At 39.2% G+C, this 12,347-nt stretch overlaps 1 long non-coding RNA gene across 1 annotated transcript in view; it reads left to right on the top strand.

The window, feature by feature from the left end:
• Window positions 1-12,347, top strand: part of LOC143264396 (uncharacterized) — a 31,903-nt gene that overhangs the window by 18,377 nt on the left and 1,179 nt on the right. The gene's annotated exons all lie outside the window — the stretch shown is intronic.

Here is a 12,347-nt window from a genome sequence, read left to right as displayed (position 1 = left end):
CAGCAAATGTTATTTTAAATTGGCATGCCCACACGTGATCAAGTACGATCCCCCTTTTCAAAACGAACGTACTGATAATTACTAGCGTGAAAAAAACGACATGAAAGAAATATATCGAGCATATCACTGACAGTATGCAACGAGAAAACAAAGGATCGTTTAAAATCGAAGTCCAACCCTCGTAAGACAACCGCACACGAAAGCGTGGGGGCCACGTCTTCTCTGCTCGGCGTCGCGGCGTCCGCGCCGTGGCGCAAAAGGTGGGGAGAAATTAAAGACGAAGCAAGCAGGCACAAAAATAACGACCCACCTCGTCTCTCCTTCTCCTTTCTTCCCTTCTTCCGTTTCCTTTCCCCTCTTTCTTCGCTCGTTGCCACTCCCGTCCACTCTATCCTCTCCTTGTAGTGTCTGTACCCCTCTCTCCCTCGCTCTTCTTTTCTCCTTCCTTTTTAAAGCTTTCGCCGCTGCTGGATCCTCGTCTTTCGCCCGTGATTTCTATCCTCGTCTCTCTTCGCGTTGTGCTCTCTTGAAGACGTGACTGCACGGCTGAGATGAGACCATAGGCACAGAAGGGATACCACCGGGGTGGTTGTCGGTATCCGACCAAGAAGAACAAAGAAAACCATGAAGAAGCGAGCCAGAGGGGGCAGAGAGAAGAAGAACGAAGAGGAGAGGGTTGACGAGCAGAGGAGGAGACGATCGGTTAGTGGATCGTTTCGATCGGGACAATGGGTCCTGGACTCTCGAGTGGATCCTTGAAACGATCTTATCCGTACAGTCTTAATCCACGTTCCTGCTATTATTCGCTTTTGCCCGGCACAAAGAAATACAAATGCCGTATCCCGTAATAGACCGCCAATGCATGCTGTGTACACACGCAAACCGGACGCTTTTACCGAACGGAAGTTCACCGGCGCGGCGCTGCGATTAGACAACAATGTAGTAGATGTCGTTGGGACAGATTTTAATACGATAAATGGATTGACTCCGATAACCGTGCCCTTTTTACTTTCTACAAAGCTTCTCGCGGGATCATTTCAAATGAGGTAGATCGTTAGAGATTCGTCTTCCTTTTGATTATGTGTACGACTAAACTCTTCTTTTTGCCGTTGCTGGTTACGTTTGAATTATTTTATAGATACGTTCGGTTCCTTTGCTCGATCTTTATCGGTTATCGGTTAAATATCGAGATTTAAATGTTTCGGGTAATTGAGGGGAATTTTTATTTCGTTCTCGTGGAGAATCTGGGGATATCTTGAAAAGGAGATCTAGGGAAATTTGAGGAAATTTAGGGAGAGTATTTGAAGTAATTCAAGAGTAGTCTAGGAAGATTTGGAGGAATGTAGAGAGCTTACGGAGAGTTCGATGTGGGTGAACCGAGGGAGAGATTTGGCGGGAAAATTTAAAATGGTGTTCAGCGAAGTCTGTTTATGCACCCGAATCGTCTACCGAAGTATCTGTTGTCCTCAACAGTTTTTATAATTAGGGTGATCTTTTATGTCTAATATTGTTCTACATTTAATTAGAAAAGTGTAAAATTAGTGGAGGATTGGATACGAACTTCTCAAACCTTTATATTTAAAAATTTGTTAAAATTGTGACTGTATAACTCTCTTTTAATTTTAAGTTTAATAACGTTTTATGTACTGCTATTTACGTTTTAAAAATATTGTAACACTTTACAGTATAGTATTTTCTAGTTTAGACACTGACCCAAGGTATGATGAAACAATCATATAACTACTAATTAATAATAATCATACCAGCAGAATTAATTAAAGAGAATTAGTAAATTCTGCTAACAATAACTAATAATAATTATCATTTCTATAATTTTCTACTGTGATCTTGAAATTTGTCACCCAAACTTAATCATGTATTTTCTAATCTATATTTAATGTAAATTGAGAGCAAAAAAAATGAAATGTGTAACGGGATGATATTGAACTTGTGACACCGTCGTCAATGACCTTCGCGACAGCGAACATCTTAATTTAACAAAGATGACGACCACCAGGGTAGCCAACGTGACAATCATTAAACACGAATTGTATAGACAGCAAAATATTTCTCTCGCGTCCGCCATTATATATCATTCGTTTAAATTTGTATTAAGTTGTAGTTGTTACTGCGTCATCGATCACGTTCGTGGAGCGAAAATCCGATCGTATAGTTAGATTCCGAGGCAGGGAAAAACGTCAGTTATTTATTGGTATGTTATACAATGAACCGTTAGGCTATTGATCAATTGCCAACGGAGAAAACAGTCGTAAATATGTCCTAGATATATTGTACTATGCAAGTAGGTGGACAGAGAAAGATATTCTTCGTGACTGCTTACATCTGTAAGATCTACGTCGATGTTATAGAAATGAATATTCCGTTCATTTGCATGCCTTTCATACTCGTTCAAGACAAACGTGCATAATTATCTGTATTCGAAAAAATTTCTCCGCTAAATCGATCAATTATAATTAACCCGTGCTACAAGTTATTTACAATGCTTCTGGCCACGACAAATTGCGTAATAAATGATCTAGCGACATGTGGTGAACCGACGCTGACCGGAAATGATTAATGCCACATTCGTCTGTAATTTCGGATGGTGTGCCTGCGAACAATTCGAAAAGAGCAAAGAAAGGGAAAGAAAAGATTTATGAGTTTCATTTACATGTGACCTAATTCGTCCGAATGTAATCAATGGCCAGGACATACAAATCAGATTGAAACTCTGATTTGGTTAACTACACACGAAACGGTAATAACCTCAGCCAGAGGAAATTTAATGTACAAGGGACAGTATTGATCATGAAAGGCAAAAGTCGACGATCGCGTTTCTTTCGAATACAACACGTGAAATTCGATAACGGCACGGTTATTACGGCTTAATTCAATTTTTAAATTCGATTCGATGTCGTGAGACTGTGACATTTTTTGGATCTCGCGCGATGTGCCCCTACATGATCGATTGTCGTGACATTTTTCTTGACATTCGTTTTAACAACGGGGATATGTAATTGGACATCGTAATGATGATGTACCGTGTGATGATACATGCTGACAGTAAATCTGACATAATCGTGGAATTTAATGCAGTCATTACAGTTTAGATATTACATTTGTATGTGACAGCAGTGTTTTTCATTTTTATGAATTGATAGCAGATATGATATTCAGTGTCATGGTATTATAAATTGCGAGTTATTATTACTTGAAAGTAGGCCTCAAATATCACAATATTTGATGCATTGACATAGAATTCATAGGATATATAAAGTGCACATAAGATGGTAACAATGGCCACATTATGATTTATTCTCACCTGAAGGATTTAAAATATGAAGTTTGCAACAGCATGAAATTAATATAACACTGATTCGTATTTTTTGTAAAGGACAGTACCACAACACTAAACATGTGGATGCAGGTTGACCTGAAAACGTACCCTAACCTTCATTGTTACAGAGTCCAGTTCATCTTCAACATATAATCAATATCGAAATTGCAACACAATATTTAGTACACCGTAAATATTTTTCTTAAACTCATGAACAAAATAGTGACATTCAGTGTGACAACGTGAAAGTGATTTATTGTCTGAGAACGGATTAAAAATATTATTAAATTTGGAACAACACGAAGTTCGATATTATAACGCGATTTTTTCAGGGACGATATTTCGTGAAGGGATAACAGAGTGGCCGCACTAAACGTGCGGATCCAGGGTGACGTGAAAACGTACCCTAACCTTCATTGTTACCAAGTCGAGGCAACGTTCATCTTTAGCGTGTAATCAATATTAAAAGTCTAAAATGTCTCGCGTGTGTGGCAGGGCCGGCCGTGTGTAGGGGTCGTAGCTCGACGTCGGGTGAACCCCAACCAGGGTCCTGGTTGAAACGAGAGGTTGGTAAAGGGTGGCCAGGCAGCTGAGGGGGTAAGACGTAGGTAAGAGTGGCGAGCAACGATGGTGGAGGAGGCAATGGTGGTGGTGGTGGTGGTGGTGCTGGTGGTGGTGGTACGAAGAGGTGGAGGTTCTCATTAAGCAGCCCGGGCACCGCGGCGCTGGGGGTTTAAATAAGAAGAAGAAGCGTTTGCTAGAAGAAGAAGGAAGAAAAGGAGAAGAAACCAGTAAGACTAAGGCACCAAGGGTGAGCAGGCAAACGAACGCGAGATAAAGAGAGAAAAGAAGATGCAAGAAAGGGAGATAGAAAGTGGAGGGAATTATCAGGGCTCGCGTACCTCGCGAAGGGTTGGGGGTTACCGGCAGGCAATATGGCCGCTACTGATGAGCGATGCTCGTAACCCTTACTGCCATCCATCCCTGACAGATACGTCAGTCAGTCGAATCTCTTAACGCACTTCGGAATTATGCTCGCCCGACCCTTCTTTATCTACGTTGCTACCATTGTTCTACAAGACCTAGCTCGGTCAACTTCCGTGTATCGGTTATATGTTCTTTTATTTTTACTTCACTCAATCAGGACAAAATTTGTTGACTCGTTGAACATTTACTCTACTGTTCCCAAACTTAAGCTACTTCGTTAAGGGTCATGGATACTTTCAACTGGGAGGTCTTTGCGGTCGTAATATTTTAATTACTTACCATTTAAATAAGTATTTTTTAACTAAATCTACTGTATTATACGTGTGACATTTAATAGAGAAATGGTAATTGATAGGAAAATAACTTCCAATTTTTCGGCTAGGAAGCTTCAGAATTGCTATTTACAGCTAAAATATCTTCAGTGCAAAGGGTTAATATGCAGGAGTTTTGCGGGGAATGTCCCGCAGGGAGTTAATCAAGTTCAATATATACACTTGCAGATGGCACATATGTGGATGTTGCTGTTACAGATTTAGGACGAAAATTATTTCATTTCTTTTTCTAACTTTAAATATTCTTGAAGAGCTTAAACATCAAGCTTGGACAGGTATTTTAATCATTCAACTATTCAAACTTCCACTGCAGGTAAATATTTTGAAACGTATGTTAATCTCTGCCAAATGTAAGATAATTAGACTTAAATGACTCATATCATTATTGTTCAAACAATCAAGTTTTCGATCGGGCTACATAAATATTTTGTATTATATCTTCATCTATTTCAAACACAAGTGAATGAGGTACAAATGTACCCATAATTATTTTATTGCTCAAACTGCAGTCAAGCCTTGGATCCCTGTACCTAAATATTCTAAAACGTTAGTGTCGAAGCTAACTCCTCGAGCTAGAATTAAGTTCAACAAAATTGATGTCAGTACTCATAAATTTCTATGAATTTCAGTTACGTGATGAGTTCTTCTACAAGTTGAAACCATTTGTCAGGATAGTCTCAAATAAGTATAAAGAGAAATAAGATTTGTCAGATGTAATAATGTAGTATCAACGTATGCTTGAGACATGTAGAATCAGTGGAATGGGTCAAAGTATGTGTCAAGTTAGATTATGGCCAGAACAGATGTGTCTCACAAGGTTACGTTAGAACAATCAAATGGTAGTTACACTATATATTCTAAAGAAAATTTAGGGTTCATTTAGAACATTAGTTAGTGGACCCCTATTATGTAAACCCACTTGTCCCCTGATCCTACTATATCTAAGTGCTATCCTATTATACCCTAACCCTGCCTTACGATATCGAGTCAAATGTGACAAATGTGGATCACATTTCTTGATACAGTCAAACTTTACATTTGGTAACAATTATATTTTAATTTGCAATTATATTATAATTTATATCACAATATATTACTAAATTTACAGTTACAATTGGTCTGTATTAAAAACATTCCTTGGTTTATTTCATTGGTTATGACCTTTTGAATACTTCCAATACGAAGGAAAAGAAAGTCTTCATTATTGCATTGCAATTTAATTTATATTGTTATCTGATAGAGCAACCTAAGCTATCTACATGTAGATGAAATTCGACAAATACAACATAACCTCACTTTTCTTTCTAATTGAATGAATGGAGCAACTAATAATCTAACTTCAATTTTTTTATAATACAATCGTTACAACATATCTTGAAGATAATCTAAAACAGAAGAGAACAGACACGAAGCACTAAAGAGAAAAAAATTCATGAAAAAATGTGAAAATATGGAAACGAATTGTTTATTATGAAGTGTTACACGGGCACAATTGATCGGAAGCAACAGCCAGATCGATGACTCGAAGAACCGTGACAAGTTTCGTCACGATAATCTAGATTACCCGCTTCCAATTTATGCAAACATAAATCTCAACTCCGTACCAAGAACTGCGGCGTCAAATCGCTATAGGACAGCTCGCCACGAAACTTTTGCTGCTAAACTTGCCAGTTATACATTCATAATACAGACAACTTACGCTGTGAAAAAAAAAGAAACAAACTAATGTTGTAAATTTAAACGAGTTTCGTGGCTTGCAACCATACAAACGCGCCTATAAACTGCACTGCGTACAATTCGCCGTCAAATTACATTTATATCATCCTACGCCATCAAATATTATCGGCACAATGTTCGTTTCCCACTGACTAATCACTCTCGTATCCCGAGGGTGTAGTACCGTCCTGCTAAAAATATCCACGCATCAAGGGTGAATTTGTACGAGGTGTCTCAAAAATATTGCGTGTCGATTTATCTACTCAAACCAAATCGAAAACTCCTTTACCGTTTCGCGATCCAACGCTCCGTTCTCGAGATACGACCGATTCAAAATCGGGCACTTCCGGGCTGCCTCACAGGTAGCGGTCACTTACCGGACGTATACGAACGCTCAATTTTTAATCGCGCGTAACTCGCGAACGAGTCGACAGATTATAAAATGGTAGAGGACTTTTCGATTCGTTTCGTCGTAAAGAATTCGTAATCGTCACGGTGGGCGGTTTTTTCTTTGAAACACCCTGTACAGGTCGTCCTAGCACCTTTAACGATCAAGATCCAAAACGTATAGGTATACAAGCGAGCCCGACGAAAGGTATTAAGAAGATACAGGCAGCCCTAACCTAACTGCAGCAGCCCTGGACCGATCCTCATCCTCCTTGTCCCATACTCCGTGGACGTCTTACTCCCTGGGCCGAAGTTAAGGGTGGTCTCTTTGTCTCGTCCCCTTAACCCTCCTAGCCCCTTGTTCCCATCGTATGCGTGGCACACGGACGAAAGACACGCGTGTGCGTGAAACCTCGCAAGACGGACAACGGGGTTGTTGGGTGGATGGCTCGGAGGTGTAGGATGAGAAGAAGGCGGTGGTGGTTGAAACGAAGGACAGAGACGGGGCGATATAGAGAGAGACCGGTGGACGAGGTGGAGGGCGAGGGGGAGGGTGGTAAGGAGTCGGTGCGCGAGCGAGAGGGCCAGAGAAGGGGCGAGGAGTGCAAACGGAGGGGAATGCAAATTAGAAACGCTTGGGCAGAAAGCAAGAGGAAGAGGGCCAGGGTAGCGTGGAAGGATAAGAGAGGGTGGCACTGGCTGGTAGAGGGGTATATAAGAGGTGGTGACTGAGGGTGGTGGCCAAGAAACTTCACTTATGTAAACCGTGTAACGGTGTGCGCGCTCGCCTTCTGCGTATGTTCACACTGGCATCTGATTTCTCTCAGTGTGTGTGTACGCGTGTCCTCCGTGCGTGTGTGTATATATCGATTGCCGGCCAACCTGCCCCGCGGGGTACCCTCCTTACTACCTATAGTAATTATTGTGCTTCTCACATGTGTGTATTTGTCGTGAGATTTCGCGGTGCCTGGTGTGCGTGCGGGTCCACACATACACACACACATATACAAATCTCGAAGGACCCTGTACGTGTAGATCTGAGTTCCTTACATACCTTGTCCGATAGTTCCTATAGTAAGCTACGGCATTTAACGGGTGTCATCCTGTAAAGTGAACTTCCATTCGTTTCGAACATATGCCACCATCTTGCGAGACTAACGAGGAAATACCTACAATCAGATATTCGGAAAGTTACGGAGCTTTGTGTACTTGCACAGTTGTGGATAAAAAAACTGTTGAATGAAAACTTCTTCGCTTAGATTGAACTTTTTCTTTAGACTGAAAATGGGCAGATGGAGGAATAATCTATGAGATTATGTATTCCAGTTACACTTTTGAATCGAAACATTTTCCCGCCAAATTACGATCTTGAATTGATACACGCGAATGAGATCACCAGCCATTCTTAAAAATCGAAGACTCTGATATTTAAAAAATTATGCTATCGTTAATTTTTCGTGTATCGTTGACTTTATTGAAATGTACAATTGATCCATTTTAAAATACGAGACAAAGGCTTCATGTAGTCATTTACAGAAAAAATTGATCATCAGCGATCAATCACCAAAATAGCCCTGTACAGTCAACATAACCTGAAAACGTATAATGCTGTATCATGCCCCAATTAGTCCATAGTAATCCCACGTACAGAAGCGGAAAGGATTTGTAAAGAAATAAACAAAATCACGAAACTGATGTATAAGCCAATTTAAAAATAATAAACAAGTACTCCAATCGAAAGTTCGACGTTAATTACTCGTTCAATTCTGGCGCGTAAAATAAAAAATTCAGCCAGGTCATAACAACGAAATTTAACAATTCGTTTCAACTCGAAACGCACAGTACCCACTCGTTGAATCCTTGCTCTCGCGTACTTCAACGTTTTAGAACCTGCTCGACCGTCAAGTGGTGAGCTTTAAAGTTCCCATTTGCATGAGTCCACACGCAATGGTTTAACAAGCCTCATTTGATCGAAACAAATTTCTCGAACGTTTATTCTGATACCAACAGAGTCAACATTGGCATAGATGAATCCTAACATTCTCATATCAAATAAACGATAAGACAATGTATACCTTGGCTGCCATAACCTAGACCTCTGGCCCCGGGCAACATAGTTAGACACATAAGTTAACATGGCGTCCATTGTGGAACTTGGCGTGCGTCCTGTACAACATTCTCGTGTACATTTGTCGAAATACATGTTGTCTTGAAGTTGTATCTGTTGTAATCTATTTTACCTCCTCAAAAAACTAGCATATTGTCAATATAGCAATTACTGTGTACTTAATTATTTTATGTAGGCTGGTAGAAGAAGCGGTATTATGGATTTAAAAGTTATCCTATTGTACTTGAAAGTTCTAGCTTAATCTAAAGGTTCATTAACATACAACTATAACGTCATTGTAATATTCTATTCTAAAATTCCTTTGTATGGATTGAAAATCTCGACATAAAACTCCTTTGTTATATAACAATAGCAATGTAGCATCATCCTCTTTGTGTTCATTCGCTCGACACAATAAAAACGTGCTCGATGTCATACGCAGACCATAAGTTATATAAGAGAATAGTTATTCTATGAGTGAGAGAAATGGTATGTTGACAATACGATTGTATGCGAATGTGGTACGCATCTTAATATACGAACATTTAAATCGAGGGTAAAACTACTAATTTAAATTGTTAATAAATTGACAGCTCTCGAAACGTTTCGGCTCGAATACCTCTGAAATACATCCCCAAATTGCGGCGTTTGGGGTCGTTGTTTCAACACCATCGAAGTCGAATCCACGTGCACATGTGCAGACGTATGTTCACTCACACAAACCACGTGCGGGTTCACACACAATTTCACCGCCACGATACTGCACACAACTCTAACTGCCCGAAGTGCAAGAACATCCCGCTAGTCCTGGTGAGCCACCCTCGATCACCTCGTCCATCCTAGGGCAGTCTTGGAAAGGACCTTAAAGGCAAGAGGATAGGAGAGAAGTGGTTAGGAACGGACGACACGACGAGAAACGAACGGACCAACGGACGTAAGGACGAAAGTACACTATCGTCCAGAAGTATTGTATTGTATTTCGACGTTTTCGTGTTATCTTCAAATATTAAATATATTTATACATCCATATATTTATTTTTATATTTGTATATGCATTTTTATATTTGTATATTTATTTGTACATTTGAATATATAGTTGTATATTTAATACGTATTTATGCATTTAAATATATATTTATATATATGTGTATATTTCAATATTTACACAGTAGTACATTTGAATAATTTGTATATTTGCGTGGCAATCCAACGCATGGTGATACGATATGTAGACATTAATGTATGTTGAATATATCGCGGCGATATAACGTGTAGTCATATAAACGGTGCTGAGTGCAATGCATAGGGAGTATAACGTATATCGATATGTAGTAGTAAATACAGTACTAGTGCAGCGAATATTGCGTATGGCGATATAACACGTAGTAAATAGAACGTGTAGTGATATTACGCTTAGTAATGCAACGTGCAGCAAATATAACGCGCAGTGGATGCAACGTACAATGATATGCGTAGAAATACAATACATGTCAAATACGATGCGTGTTGAATACAACGGAGACACCATATGTAGTAATACAACACATGTGAATTACAACTTGTAGCGAATATAATGCGTGGCGATATCACGTGTAGTAATACAACAATATGGCAAATACAACGCGTGCCGAATACAATATTTATCGAACACAACACGTGTCAAATACAATGTATAGTAATACACTACGTGTTAAATACAATGCGTAATAGTACAACACGTGTCGAATACAATACGCGACGAATACAACACGTTTCGAATATAATACATGTCGAATACAACGCATAATAAATGCAGCGGTAAATAATACAATACATAGCGAATACAATAAATACAGCACGTAGCAATATAGCAACTGCAACGCGCAGTGGAAACAATGCGCAGCTAATATAACGTAAAGCGATGTAACGCGAGGCAATATAACGTAAATCTGTGCAGACGCACCGACGTATCGCATAGTAATAAAATGCAAAACTCGTGAATACAGTTTGTGACAATTTAACACAAACAATTTAACCCATGCAAATGACATGCATGGTAATACGTGATCATATAACAAGTGGTGATATAATAATCGAGAGTACAAGATATCAATTAAAAAATTTGTATATGTGTATCTACTCTTTGGACTAAATTATCTTCTAATAATTAAAAAAATGGTTTTTTTTATTATAGTAAAAAAAAGTGGATTAACAAATGACTTATGCATCGAGTGAATACTTATGGCGTGTAGTGTATATAGGGAGGCTATCTTGCGACACACAACCACAAGTCATCCCTCTACCCCTTCTGGTTCACGTACTTTGGCCGCATTCTCAACCCTATGGTTCACCCTTCACCTATATCCATCTCGTTCTCGTTCACCTTGCGTTACTATCTTTCTCTTTCTTCGCTGGTTATCTCTCTCTCTTCAGCTACGTGCTTCTTCTCCTCATCTCTCTACCCTCTTCTTCCGGACGCTTCATCGTGAAACCTCGGAGGCAATCAATCCTCCAGTCTTACAACGTACTGACCACCTTCCGAGAAACTTCCACCGGCACTCGAGGCCAGATGGATTTGAGGAAAAAGTCGTGAATGGTTAATCGTCGGTTCTGCGGACAGCGTGCGCTGTATTTTGCTTTATTTGCCCTGTTGCCCTAACTATACACTGATGAAACGTTTCAGAATTGGAACGAAAAAAATTGATTGTACCATTTTTTTTTCTTCAATTGTCGATCGTTCGTGCTACACGCAGATTTATAATTTCATTTATCAAATCGCGCACGTATGCCAGGGAATTCTATTTACGTTTTTCTTCAGGAAGGCTCTTTTTCTACTCCATCTTTATCCCATTCTAGTTTCTTCGTATGGTAAGCGTTCGGGACAATCAATCTTCTTTTTTTGACCTGAACTGACCATGTTTCGAAAAACGTTTACTATTTGGCATGTCGGACAGAAAAGGATCGAGATTCATGATTCTAACAAATTTGTATTTTGCATTTTGTTTATGGTATCGATGTAATATATTCTTTTTAATATAATTGTAGACATTTATCTCAATCGTTTAATTATAATAAATACATAATAAATTTCAGCTACTACTATTTTAGCTGTGTTATTTTTGTCATTAATTAATTAAACATGAAAACATAAATAACTTTGTAGGTTAGTACATGTAGTGGTGCCCTCTAGGTTCAGTTTTGTATAGGATTGCATTTTGGATTTACATTTAGGCGATTATAATCTGACATGAATGTTCAGACCCACGTGTGATGTTCCATCATAGGGACCAATGCATCAGTCACCTTGAAATTTCATGCATGAACATAATTTTCTATCGAATGACTGTCGCGTGCGTTTATTGCAAACCGAAGATGCAGTAAAAATGACACGTATCGATTGAATTATGGAAATATACAAGGGGGCAAGAAAATCCGAAAGACTTTGACCGCGCACAAAGGTGCACCTATCCCGCCAAAGGTATGAAAAGAAAGAATCAAAGAA

Source organism: Megachile rotundata, chromosome 4, assembly GCF_050947335.1.
Source record: "Megachile rotundata isolate GNS110a chromosome 4, iyMegRotu1, whole genome shotgun sequence".
In the NCBI taxonomy this organism is placed as follows: Eukaryota; Metazoa; Arthropoda; class Insecta; order Hymenoptera; family Megachilidae; genus Megachile; species Megachile rotundata.
The sequence above is the reverse complement of the archived record's forward strand: the minus strand, read 5'-3'. Positions and strand labels throughout refer to the sequence as shown.